General features: G+C 36.9%; 1 pseudogene; it reads right to left on the bottom strand.

Annotated features, from left to right (window-relative positions):
- Positions 1–970: 970 nt before the first annotated feature.
- Positions 971–1,494, bottom strand: LOC112858894 (translationally-controlled tumor protein-like; annotated as a pseudogene).
- Positions 1,495–12,398: the final 10,904 nt, after the last annotated feature.

Genomic DNA, 12,398 nt, shown 5'->3' with positions numbered 1-12,398 from the left:
CACACTCTCTCTCTAAAAAATAAAATAAATTTTAAAAAATTAAAAAAGAGGAAAGATAAATGATAGATAGATAGATAGATAGATAGATGAGAAGGTTATACAGTGTCTACCTGGCTTATCTCCCTGAGCACATGGACCATGAAAGCCCACTGCTGACAGGTAAGACGTTCAACTTCCCTGACAATGTCATGCTGAAACAAATCACATGTAAGACCACACAGACATGATGATTCTTAACGATCTGGAGACGTCACAGCCGTCAGCTTTTTGATTCCTGCAGTTTAGACACCAGACACAGAAGGGAGCAACCTTAGCTTATTTGCTCCATACTGTGGAAGCTGTCACCTCATGGAAGACAGAAATGTCATGCTCACCGAGCAATAGATTCAGGAGGAAAGTAAACGTTGATGTTTGCAGTCACCTAGGTGTAAGATTTGTTTCACTGTTTCCGACTGTGTTAATCCCTTTTTATTCTTTTGGTGAGCTCTTCCAGAATTAACTACTTCTGCTTGTAGGCGATGAAATGTGTAAGGAACCCACATCAAACGTTGGCACAGTTATGAGCATGGCCTTTCCCTTTACTTGAACTCAGTATTAAGACTTTGTTTTTTATATTCCAGTCCCAGAAATGATTTCCACTATAGAAGTTATCTGCAGGCCATCCTATGCTTTCTAGCAGTTGCCTACAACCATGCTCTAGCTTCTCCAAGACACTACACAGGATGGCTTTAAATATGTATTAAACTAAGAAGCATCCTCTCAAATTAGTTGAAATGCATTTTATTTTCAGACAACCTACATGGCATGTTTTTCTTTTCTTAAAAACAATGCCTCTGCTCCAAATAAATCAAGGTCAAAGTCGCTGAAGAGCTCAAGATGGCATCAGTCCCATTTGTCTAAGCCCTGGTGGTGTGTGAGGAGCAGCAGCTAGTTATGACAACGGGTGATACATCCAAATTAATGGCCAAATTCATGAACATTTTTCCATTTCTAAACCATCCTTAAAGAAAATCATATATGGGGTCACACATCCTCACCATAGTCCAGAAGAACGATCGTGCTATCTGGATTCATGTTTTCACCAGTTAAAAAAAAAAGAAAAAAAAAGTCATTTTTTTTTTTTTTGAAACTTGCAATGATACGCTTAATTTGTTCCATAGCCCCTGCCATAAAAGGTTTTCCTCTGTCTGGCCTCTGTTCTTCAAGTCTGCCTTTGATTGATTTCATGTAATATTTTATGTGCTTCTTGTAGGCTTCTTATGTGAAACTGGTTTCCTGAAAGTGATGGTTCACGACAGTATCAGCACCGGTGACTACCAACATTTCAGCCTTCAGCGGAGCCATTTCCACGAATGAGCAAGTCATTCATGTTACCTTCTGTCCTACTGAGCATCTTCCCCTCCACTTCTAGACACAGCCCTCCGCGATCTCCCGGATCCTGTAGAAGTCGGAGAGCATCTCATTACGGCTGATGAGGTCCCAGGAGATGATCATGGTCGCAGACGGAGAGACAAGACGGTGGCATGGGCTTGGCAGGAGCCAGGAGCCTTGAGCAGAGTGCGCCCAGAGCTGCACTCGCTGAGAGCGCCGAGAGGCCAGAACAGTGAGTTTTTTGTTTTTGTTTCTGTTTTGTTTTTATCTCAAAGGTAACTGAAGAGGTAAAAGGAAAAAAAAAATTGATTGAAACAAGCAATGATCTATAGAAAGTCATGGTAAACATAGTAATTTTTTTAAATGTTTATTTTTGAAAGAGAGAGACAGAGCACCAGTGGGAGAGGAGCAGAGAGAGGGAGATGTAGAATCCGCAGCAGGCTCCAGGCTCCGAGCTGTCAGCACAGAGTCCGATGTGGGGCTCGAACACCAGCTGTGAGATCATAACCTGATCATGGTTAATTTTTTACCTAATCAAAGGAGAATGCTATGAGTCAACACATTTTTTTTAAACATAACAAAAACTACAACCGTCCAAAACAAGGTATATCTCATAGGATCAAACCATCATGTTCTTATTTGAAAGAGCAGGTGTGTGGAGTGCAGGGTGGCTAAGGCATAACCATGCCAAATATCAGAGCTGAAGAAAAAATAAAACTGCGTATATACTTCCTTTTTGCCAGAAATAGGTGTGTGGAAAAAAAACAGATGCTGGTTCAAGCCTTTAGGCACTAGCTGTAAAGAGCTGAATATAAATAAGTCACCAGATGCAGAAACCTTTTGCGGTTTCCTTGCTAATAGACTGGCATCCTCCTGAAAGGAGTAAGGAGATGGACTCAGGACGGTTGATGAGAAAGTACCAAGAGTGACAAGGTCACAGCTGCCTGATGTCCTGGCTCTCCCCTCTGCCCCCTTCCTTATGGATTTTTTTTAGTTGATTTATTTATTTTGAGAGACAGAGGGAGAGCAAAAAGGAGCAGGGGAGGGGGAGAGAGAAAGGGAGAGAGAGAATCCCAAGCAGGTTCTGCACTATCAGTCCAGAGCCCCATGTGGGGCTTGAACTCATGAACTGTGAGATCATGACCTGAGTAGAAATCAAGAGTCAGAGGCTTAACAGATGGAGGCCACCTAGGCGCCCCCTTCCTTATGGAATTCTAAAGCAAAAGCTTAAGCAGTTACAATCCCCAGAAATGATGGATCTTATTCACATCTAGAATGATAAGGAACTATGTTTTGAAAAATGAGAACATTTGGCAAGATGCTTGTCTGTGATACGAAGCAAATCTAAGATAATATAGGTTTTCTACAACAAGACCTGAAGGGTGTGATAAAAATTTCAAAAATACAAAAGAGACAAGAAAAATTAGGGAATATAGCACTGAAAGGAATAGAAAAAAGACCCACTGTGAATAGCAACTCTGTAAAAAGACAACACAACATGTGCAAACCTGGAGATCTAAAAGATGGGTTTGGGAAAACAGTTCCAAATTAAATTAAAACAGCCAATAATACATAGAGAGATCAGAGACAGAATCATCACTGTGGGTCAGAATAAAGACTGCATGTATATGTAGTACCAAACCTAGTTAAATACAGCTCCCAGACTAGTCATAGCTAAACCGGTGTCTAGAAAAAGCCACAGTCATTTAGAGTTGAGTCCCATCAAATGCATCACTAAGGTTACGAGGACAATCTTGCCATCTTGAAAGTGCATGACATGTCAGAGTCCGTTCATTCTTTGCTCTTCTATAAGATACTGCCCACACTTTTTTCTCTTCCTTACTCTTGAAAATAGGGTATTAGTTAGCAATACATTACTTGAATTAAGAAATATAGGGGCGCCTGGGTGGCGCAGTCGGTTAAGCGTCCGACTTCAGCCAGGTCACGATCTCGCGGTCCGTGAGTTCGAGCCCCGCGTCGGGCTCTGGGCTGATGGCTCAGAGCCTGGAGCCTGTTTCCGATTCTGTGTCTCCCTCTCTCTCTGCCCCTCCCCCGTTCATGCTCTGTCTCTCTCTGTCCCAAAAATAAATAAAAAAAAAAAACGTTGAAAAAAAACAAAAAAAAAAAAAGAAATATAGCGGTGAAGAATCAGAAAAAAAAAAAAATAGATGATCAAAATGAGCCAGTAGAATTAGGCAGGGAGGATCAGGGAGAGTTAAATTTATATTCATAGCATAGATTGTCGCCAAGACGGACCTAGAGAATAAAATGAAAAGTCTTCTACTGAAGTCTAACCACTGTCAATACATTTAACAGAATAGCTGTAGATTAGTTAGCTGATCACAGTCCAGAGTTTGGATGTGAGATTTTCAGGAAAAAGGACACAACTTTGTCAAGATGCTAATGCATTATTTGGTACAGAGTATTGAAAGACCAACAAGAATCTGGTTAGTTTACAGTTCCACCCATTTTCCATTTATGTACTGTTTCTTGCAACAAGTTGATGTGCAGGTAAATATTTACCTCTCTACTATAGTGTAAAGGATATAATCAAATATAATTCTGTGATCTCCCAGATTTTATATTTGTTCTAAGTTGTTTAAAATGTATGAAATTTTTTTTTTTTATTTTTTAAAAAAATTTTTTTTTCAACGTTTATTTATTTTTGGGACAGAGAGAGACAGAGCATGAACGGGGGAGGGGCAGAGAGAGAGGGAGACACAGAATCGGAAACAGGCTCCAGGCTCTGAGCCATCAGCCCAGAGCCTGACCCGGGGCTCGAACTCACGGACCGCGAGATCGTGACCTGGCTGAAGTCGGACGCTTAACCGACTGCGCCACCCAGGCGCCCCTAAAATGTATGAAATTTAAGAGGTAATGGAATGCATTTAATTTAGAAAGTAGCATGTAAGATATATGTAAGATTATATTAGTAAAAGGGAAGTTAAAAAAACTAGTATGAAATTATTTTGTAATTCACCAAAAATATTGAGTTTCTAATCAAGATCTAAACACAACTTAGGAATTCAATATCCAAAGATTAAGAAGGCATTATTTATTTAACAATTATCAAATACTTTCGATAGGTCATTTATAATGTCATTACTGTTCTTGGTAGTGTGCATATTGCAGTGAATAAAGCAGACAAAATTTCTGGTTTGTGGAGCTCAAATTCTAGCAAGAGGAACAAAGGTCTGCAACATGAGCAGACGATTGGCCCATAGATAGTGGGTCTCAAATGTGGTTAGTTTTGCTCCAGATGGGGACAACTTACAGAGTGAGAAACAAAGGAGTTGAGTAAACATGCAAGGAAAAATAAAAAGCAAGGTTGGGCCATGTCATTTAAATTGTAGTGGGTAGATAGGGAATGGATGACATATACAGGCAAAGGTTGTTTAAATGTTAATAGGATCCATGGATTATAAATTTTGATGGAGTTGAGTAGTTTATGGATTTGACGTAGTAGAGAGAGAATTCTGCCCTTAGGAAGCAGTGTGCAGTAAAACCATGCACACACACACACCACACGCACGCACACGCGCGCGCGCATGCACACGCAGGCTGAGAGGCACACAAAGCCTAAATACAGCAATTCAGGATAGTACTCTGAGAACCTTGCTTAACACAGTTGGAATGTCAGTAAATAAATAACATGAGAACAATTTAAAACAGCACTACTGAAGGAAGACTGGAAGAGTTCACATCATCAAATTAAAGAACTTTTGAAAGACAAAAGGTATATGGAATCATAGTATTATAACAAAAATTTTCTAGTCAGACATGGAAGCCACTGTCTGTTCAGAATGTCAGAAAGCTGCAGAGAAAGAAAGGTAGGAACAAAATAGGAATGATGGTTATCTGTAAGCTGAATATCTGTAATCTGTTAATGCTATATACTTGCTCCCAGCGTGAATGAAAAATATATACTTCATGCTAAAAGTAAGGAATAGTTTTGGAGATTTAGGCCTGTCTGCAAGGTCAATGTCAGGATACTTAATGAGGGCATTGTACCTTGCTGAATAATCTTCTTCAATTTGGCATTTGAAAGGATTCCTTATTCTGTCGTTTTTCTATTCTCTATGAAAGAGATCGTTTTTGTGTGCATTCAATGAGCCCTTCAACTTTCTATTGTGAAATATAGAAACCTAATAGGTAAATCTTGATAGAAATAATCCTTTCAAGTTACCTACATTAAACCAATGCATCCTTTATTTGTAAACTAGGAGAGACAACTATGACCAGACATGTGAGAAAACCTGAAAAATAACAAACAGAACAACCAAAGTGGCAGCAATTAGCATTTAACACTGAATGTAATGGAAATAAATCAGAAATTTTTAAAAATTCCACTGAATACATTCTAAGATTTACTGTATATGCAAACGTCAAGAAGTGTTTTTAGGTGGACCAAAAACATGTACAAGAATGCTCACAGAAGCTGTATTTAAAATTGATCTAAACTGGAAATAACCCAAATTGCTTACATTAATAGAAAGGAAAAACAAAGTATAAAATTTGCACAATGGAATTCTGTGCAACAACCATAAAGTAAAAAAATAACAACAAAAAGAACTAACTACATATGATAATAGAATGCATTTCATGGACAAAATTGGGAGTGAAAGAAGTCAGAAAAAGACTGCACAATGTTTGATTTCAGTCATGTAAAATTCAAAGTTGGGCAGAAGCCATCTACTATAATAGATATTTGAGCTGTGATTACCTTCGGAGGTATTAGGTACTCAGAGGGAAAGAGAATGTTAGATTACATAGATAAAGATACAGATGATATAGATGATATTGATTAGATACAGACAAATAGATATAGATATAGGTATAGATGATAATGATAGATATAGATAGAGATGATGATATAGATATAGATATGATATAGATATAGGCATAGGTATAGTATATATAGATTAGATAGATAGATCTATATGTCTATATGGATATCTACATATAATTAATCTATTTGCTTAGATTATATATCACTGGGGAAATCAAAACAATCAAAAGGTATTCTCAACATCGTCTATTAATGTCTGTACCAAACAATTCTACCCTGTCTCCAGTAATTATAGAAGTAATTGTGCTCAAATATAAAGCCAAATTTCCAAGTTTCTGTTGGATTTCATTCCCTCTGGTTTACTCAGAAACACCATTTCAATACCCATCACCAGAAGGGCACCTGTTGGGATGAGCACTGGGTGTTGTATGGAAACCAATTTGACAATAAATTTCATATTAAAAAAAATAAACCTTTTTAACAGTGAAAAAAATAGAGATAATGTTAAAAAAAAAACATCATTTCAGCCATTCTCTCTTCTCTATCCCTTCCTCAGTCATTTCCCACTCTCAATTAGATAATTAACCATACTGATTCTTTCTCTATCTCATGAAAATCCTTCCTTGATCCCAATCCCCCTTCCTGTCTGGATCAATTTTATTCTCATTTGCACTTAAGTTCTTCGAATTATTTTTCTATACTCATAATCTCCAAGACCTCATTTCCTAATATCTCTTAAATTCACTTCAGTAATGCTTTCTCCTTGATTATGCCACTGACACAGTTCTTGTCAATATCATCAATGATTTCCATTTGCTAAATTAAAATATCAATTTTCAATCTTCATCATACCTGATTTGTTAGAGATTTTGACAGGATTTTGTTCACTCTCTTCTCTTTGAAATGCTTTGGTAATGATTGTCTTTGACAAACAACTCACTTTACCCCCTACTTCACTGGTCACTCCTTCTGAGTATTCTTAGCTGGTTACTGTATCCTAAATCTATTCACCTAGATTTTTCCCAGTTTTTTTTTTAATTTTAAGTTTATTAATTTATTCTTGAGAGAAACACGGAGAGTGAGCAGGGGAGGGGCAGAGAGAGAGGGAGAGAGAAAATCCCAAGCAGGTTCTGCACTGTCAGCACAGAACCCAGTGCAGGCTTTGAACTCACACACCATAAGGTCAAGACCTGAGCTGAAGCCAAGAATCTGATGCTTAACTGACTGAGCCACGCAGGCATCCCTTATTTTTTTTAATGACCACATTTGACATTTAACGTTTTATGAGTTTAAACTGTAAAGTGTGCTACTTCTGCACATATATTGCGCATACGTTGTAATAAGATTGCTAATGTAGTGGTATTTATCTCATTCCATACTTATAGTACAATATTATTATTTATATTTGTTATACTGTGCATTATATTTCTATGACTGATTTACCACTCATTACAATTTTGCACCCTTACATACTATCAATCTTATCTCTCCCATCCCCGGTAACTACCGTTTTACTTTCTATTTTTCACAGGTTTGGTGTTTTAGGTTCCACGTAAGTTATATCATACTGTACTTGTCATTCTCTGTCTGACTTATATCACTTAGAATAATATGTCCAAGATCCACCCACACTGCCACAAATGGAAATGTGTTCTCCTTTCTCATAGCTGAATAATATTCCATGGTGTATATGTACTCCATATTTTTTCTGCACTGTTGATGGGCATTTGAGCTGCCCATCTGTTGATGGGCATCTGTTGATGAGCATCTGTTTCATCTGTTGATGGGCATTTGAGCTGTTTCCATATCTCGGTTATTGTGATTGATGCTGCAGTAGACATGGAGGTCCATATATCCTGTTAATATATACCAAGAAGTGGAATGGCTGGAGCATATGGTAGCTCCATTTTGAATTTTTGAGGAATCTTCATACAGTTTTCCACAGTCTTTGGACCAATTTACATTCCCACCAACAACGTATAAGGGTTCCCTTTTTACCACCTGTTGTCTCCTGTCTTCTTGATGGTGGCCATTCTAAGAGGTGTGAGGTGATACGTCATTGTGATTTTGATTTTCATTTCGCTGATAATTAGTGATGTTAAAAGTCTTTTTTCTTTTCTTTTTTTTTCTTTTCTTTTCTTTTTCTTTCTTTCTTTCTTTCTTTGTTTCTTTGTTTCTTTCTTTCTTTTTCTTTCTTTTTTGTTAAAAGTCTTTTCATGTGCCTGTTGGCAATTTTGTTCTCATCTTTGGAAAAATGTGTATTTAGACTTCTGCCAATATTTTTAATCAGATTGTTTGTGTTTGTTTTTGTTATTAAGTTGACTGAATTCTTTATATATTTTGGTTATTAACCCCTTATCCAATATATGGTTTGTAAAAATTTTCTTTCATTCTGTAGGTTGTCTTTTCATTTTTTTGTTTCTTTTTTGGGGCAGAAGCCTTTGAGTTTGATGTAGTACCATCTTTTGCTTTTGGCATCTTGTTTAAAAATTATTTGCTGGGGCGCCTGGGTGGCTCAGTCAGTTGGGCGGCCGACTTCGGCTCAGGTCATGATCTCGCGGTCCGTGAGTTCGAGCCCAGCATTGGGCTCTGGGCTGATGGCTCAGAGCCTGGAGCCTGTTTCCGATTCTGTGTCTCCCTCTCTCTCTGACCCTCCCCTGTTCATGCTCTGTCTCTCTCTGTCTCAAAAATAAATAAACGTTAAAAAAAAATTAAAAAAAAAATTATTTGCTAATATGAATATCAGTGGGCTTCTACCTATGTTTTCTTCTAGAAGTTTTATGGTACCAGATCTTATGTTTCAGTCTCTGATTTATTTCAAGTAAGTTTTTTTGAATGGTGTAGCTTGTGTCTAATTCCATTATCCTGCATGTGTTTTTTCAGTATTCTCAGCACCATTTATTGAAAATACTATCCTTTCCTCATTGGGTATTCTTGGCCCCTTTGTCCGATATCAGCTGTCTGTCTGTATATGACCATTTAATTCTCAGCTCTCTATTCTGTGCTATTGATTGATGTGTCTATTTTTCTGCAAGTACCGTACTCCTTTAATACTATGGCTTTGCAGTGTAATTTGAAATCTGAACCTATGATAGCTCCAGCTTTGTTCTTTTTTCTCAGGCTTGCTTTAGGTACTCATAGTCTTTTGTGATTCACATGAATTTTAGAATTGTCTCTTCTATTTCTGTGAAGAATGCCTTTGCTATTTGGTTGGAGACTGTGTTTAATCTGTAGATGGCTTTGGGTAGTATGGCCATTTTAACAATATTAATTCTTCTGATCCATGAATACAGAATGTCTTTTCATTTGTTTGTGTCTTCTTCAATTACTTTCAGCAAAATTTTGTATTTCCGTTGTACAGAACTTTAATACCCTTGGTTAAATTTATTCCTAAGTATTTTATCATTTTCGATGCATGTTGTTATTTTGATGCATGTATTCTACTGTATATAGGATAGTTTTGTTACTTTTTCAGATGTTTCATCATTACTGTAAAGGAATGCAACTAATCGCTGTATGTTGATTTTGCATCCTGTCTCTTTAGCAAAATAATTGATTAATTCCAACAGTTTTTTGAGTGACTCTTTGGCATTTTCTATACATAATATCATATCATCAGCAAATAGCAACAATGTTACTTTTTCCTTTCGGATTTGGATACTTTTTATTCCCGTTTTGCCTAAATGCTCCAGCTAGGACTTCTGATACTGTATTAAATAGGAATGGTGAAAGTGGACATCCTTGCCTTGTTCTTGATCTTAGAGGAAAAGCTTTCAGTATTTCTTCCATTGAGTATAACACCATTACTAGATTTAGTAATTATGCCCTTAATTATGTTGAGGTATATTCCTTCTATACCCAATCTGTGAAGGATTTTTATCATGAAAAGATGTATTTTGTCAAATGTTGTACTGCATCTATTTAGATGATTCTGTGGTTTTTTTATCTTTCATTTTATTGATGTGATATATTACATTTATTGATTTTTGTATATTGAAACATCCTTGCATCCCAGGGATAAATCCCACTTGGTCGTGATGTACAATCCTTTCATCGTGTTCTTGAACTCAGTTTGCTAAAATATTGTTGAAACTTTTTGTGTCTATATTCATCAGGGATATTTGTCTATAGTTTTCTTTTATTGTGCTGTCCTTATTTGGTTTTGGTATCAGATAATGCCAGCCTCATAAATGACTTTGGACTTCCATATTCCCTCCTCTTCGGTATTATGGAAGAGTTTGAGGGGGCTTGATATTAATTTTTCTTTAATTCCTCTTTAAGTGTTAATTCTTCCTCACTGAAGCCTCTGGTTCCAGAGTTTTCTGTGTTGGGAATTTTTAAATTACTGAGTCAATATTTTTACTCATTGTTGGTCCATTTAGATTTCCCATTTTCTTCTGATTCAGTCTTAGTAGATCATGTATTCCTAGAATGTATCCATTTCTTCTAGCTTATATAATTTCTCACCATATAATTGTTCATAATAATGTCTTATGAGTCCATGTACTTCTGAAGTATCAGATGTTAACATCTCCTTTTTCATTTCTAATTGTATTGGAATCTTCTCTCGTTTTTTCTTTGTTAGTATAGTTAAAGCTCTGTCAATTATGATTATCTTTTCAAAGAATCTTCTCTTAGTTGATCTTTTGTATTATTTTTCTTGTCTCTATTTCCTTTATTGCCACTCTGATATCTATTATTTCCTTCCTTCAGCTAGCGTTAGGCTTAATTGGTTCCTCTTTTTCTACTTACCTGAGGTACAAATTTAGGTTGTTTATTTGTGATCTTTCCAATATCTTAATATATTTATTTATTTCTATTAACTTTTCCTTAAAACTGCTTTTGCTGCTTCCCACAATAATGAATATGCTGTATTTCCATGTTAATTTGTTTTGAGATAATTTTTGAATTCCCTTCTAGTTTCTTCTTTTATTCAATGGTTGTTTAGAAGTGTACTGTTTAGTTTAATCATAGTGTTATATCCTCTCACTTTCCTTTTGTTGATGATTTTTAGTTTCATACTATTGTGATCAGTCAATATTAGTTCAATCCTTTTAAATTGCTAATATTTGTTTTGTGGCCTATCATATGACCTATCCTGGAGAATATTCCATATGCACTTGGGAAGAATGTATGTTCTTCTTTATATGTTCTTTGTATGTCTTTTAAATCATTTTTTTTCCTAACGTGTGGTTCAATTCCAATGTTTTATTCTTATTTTCTGTCTGGATGACCTATCCGTTGCTGACAGTGGAGTCCTCTAATATTGTTATATTGTTATCTATTTCTTCCCTAAAGTCTGTTATTTGCTTAATATATTTTGAAGCTATGGTTTCAGGAGTGTATATATTTACAATTGCCTTATCTTTTTTGAGGTACTGACCTCTTTGTCATTATATAATCACCTTTGTCTCCTGTTACCCCTTTTGGCTTGAAGTCCATTTTGTCTGATATAAATATGGCTTTGCCTTCCTCCTTTTGGTTTCCATATGGTTGAAATACCATCTTCCATTCTTTCACTTTGAGCCATTTGTGTCTTCAGGGATGAAATGAGTCTTCTGTAGGCACCATGTAGTTTGGTCTTGCATTTGTATCCATCCATCGACTCTGTGCATTTTGATTGGTGAGTTTAATCCATTTACATTATAGTGATTATTGATATTTAAGGATTTACTACTAAATCTCACAGTATTAAATTATAGTGATTTTGCACAGTGTTTTATGAAAAACTGCCTCTGTTGCCACAAGAAGTGAAAAACCTTTCTTGTTTAAGTAGGGTTTTGTTTACTTTGATTGTAACCATTGAACCAGTTGGTAATTAGGAGCCTTCCTTTTACCTTCCAGAAGGTGGCGATATAGCACAAGTTTTTGGTGTCTCTTGGGCATGGCACACAGCCTCTAAGATTGGGAGCACCTACGTTTAAAAATAAAAATGGCACAGAAAGACAAAAAAGAGGAGGGTGGCAGCAGAGTGGGGGGTGGTGTGCTTTGGGCCCAGTAGGGGGATCCTTGGGTGGGGTGTCCCCGGGGGCCTGTGAGCTCTCTGCCCTCTTTCCAGAAATTGAGGCAGTCGACAGGATGTTATTTCCTTGAGTTCTTTTTGTCTGCCTTCTTCCTTTCCCTTTCCTTCACCTTCAGTCACTGAGGTTTCTCCCCAGGGACAGCAAATGCGTTCCTCCGTCTGCAGCACTCGGAGCGGGGCAGACCCCCCCACCCTCTGCTTTCACATTCCACTTCC

This window comes from Puma concolor, chromosome B1 (genome assembly GCF_028749965.1).
Source record: "Puma concolor isolate L17-30 chromosome B1, mPumCon1.1.hap2, whole genome shotgun sequence".
Classification (NCBI taxonomy): Eukaryota; Metazoa; Chordata; class Mammalia; order Carnivora; family Felidae; genus Puma; species Puma concolor.
This window is presented reverse-complemented; position numbering and strand designations above follow the sequence as displayed.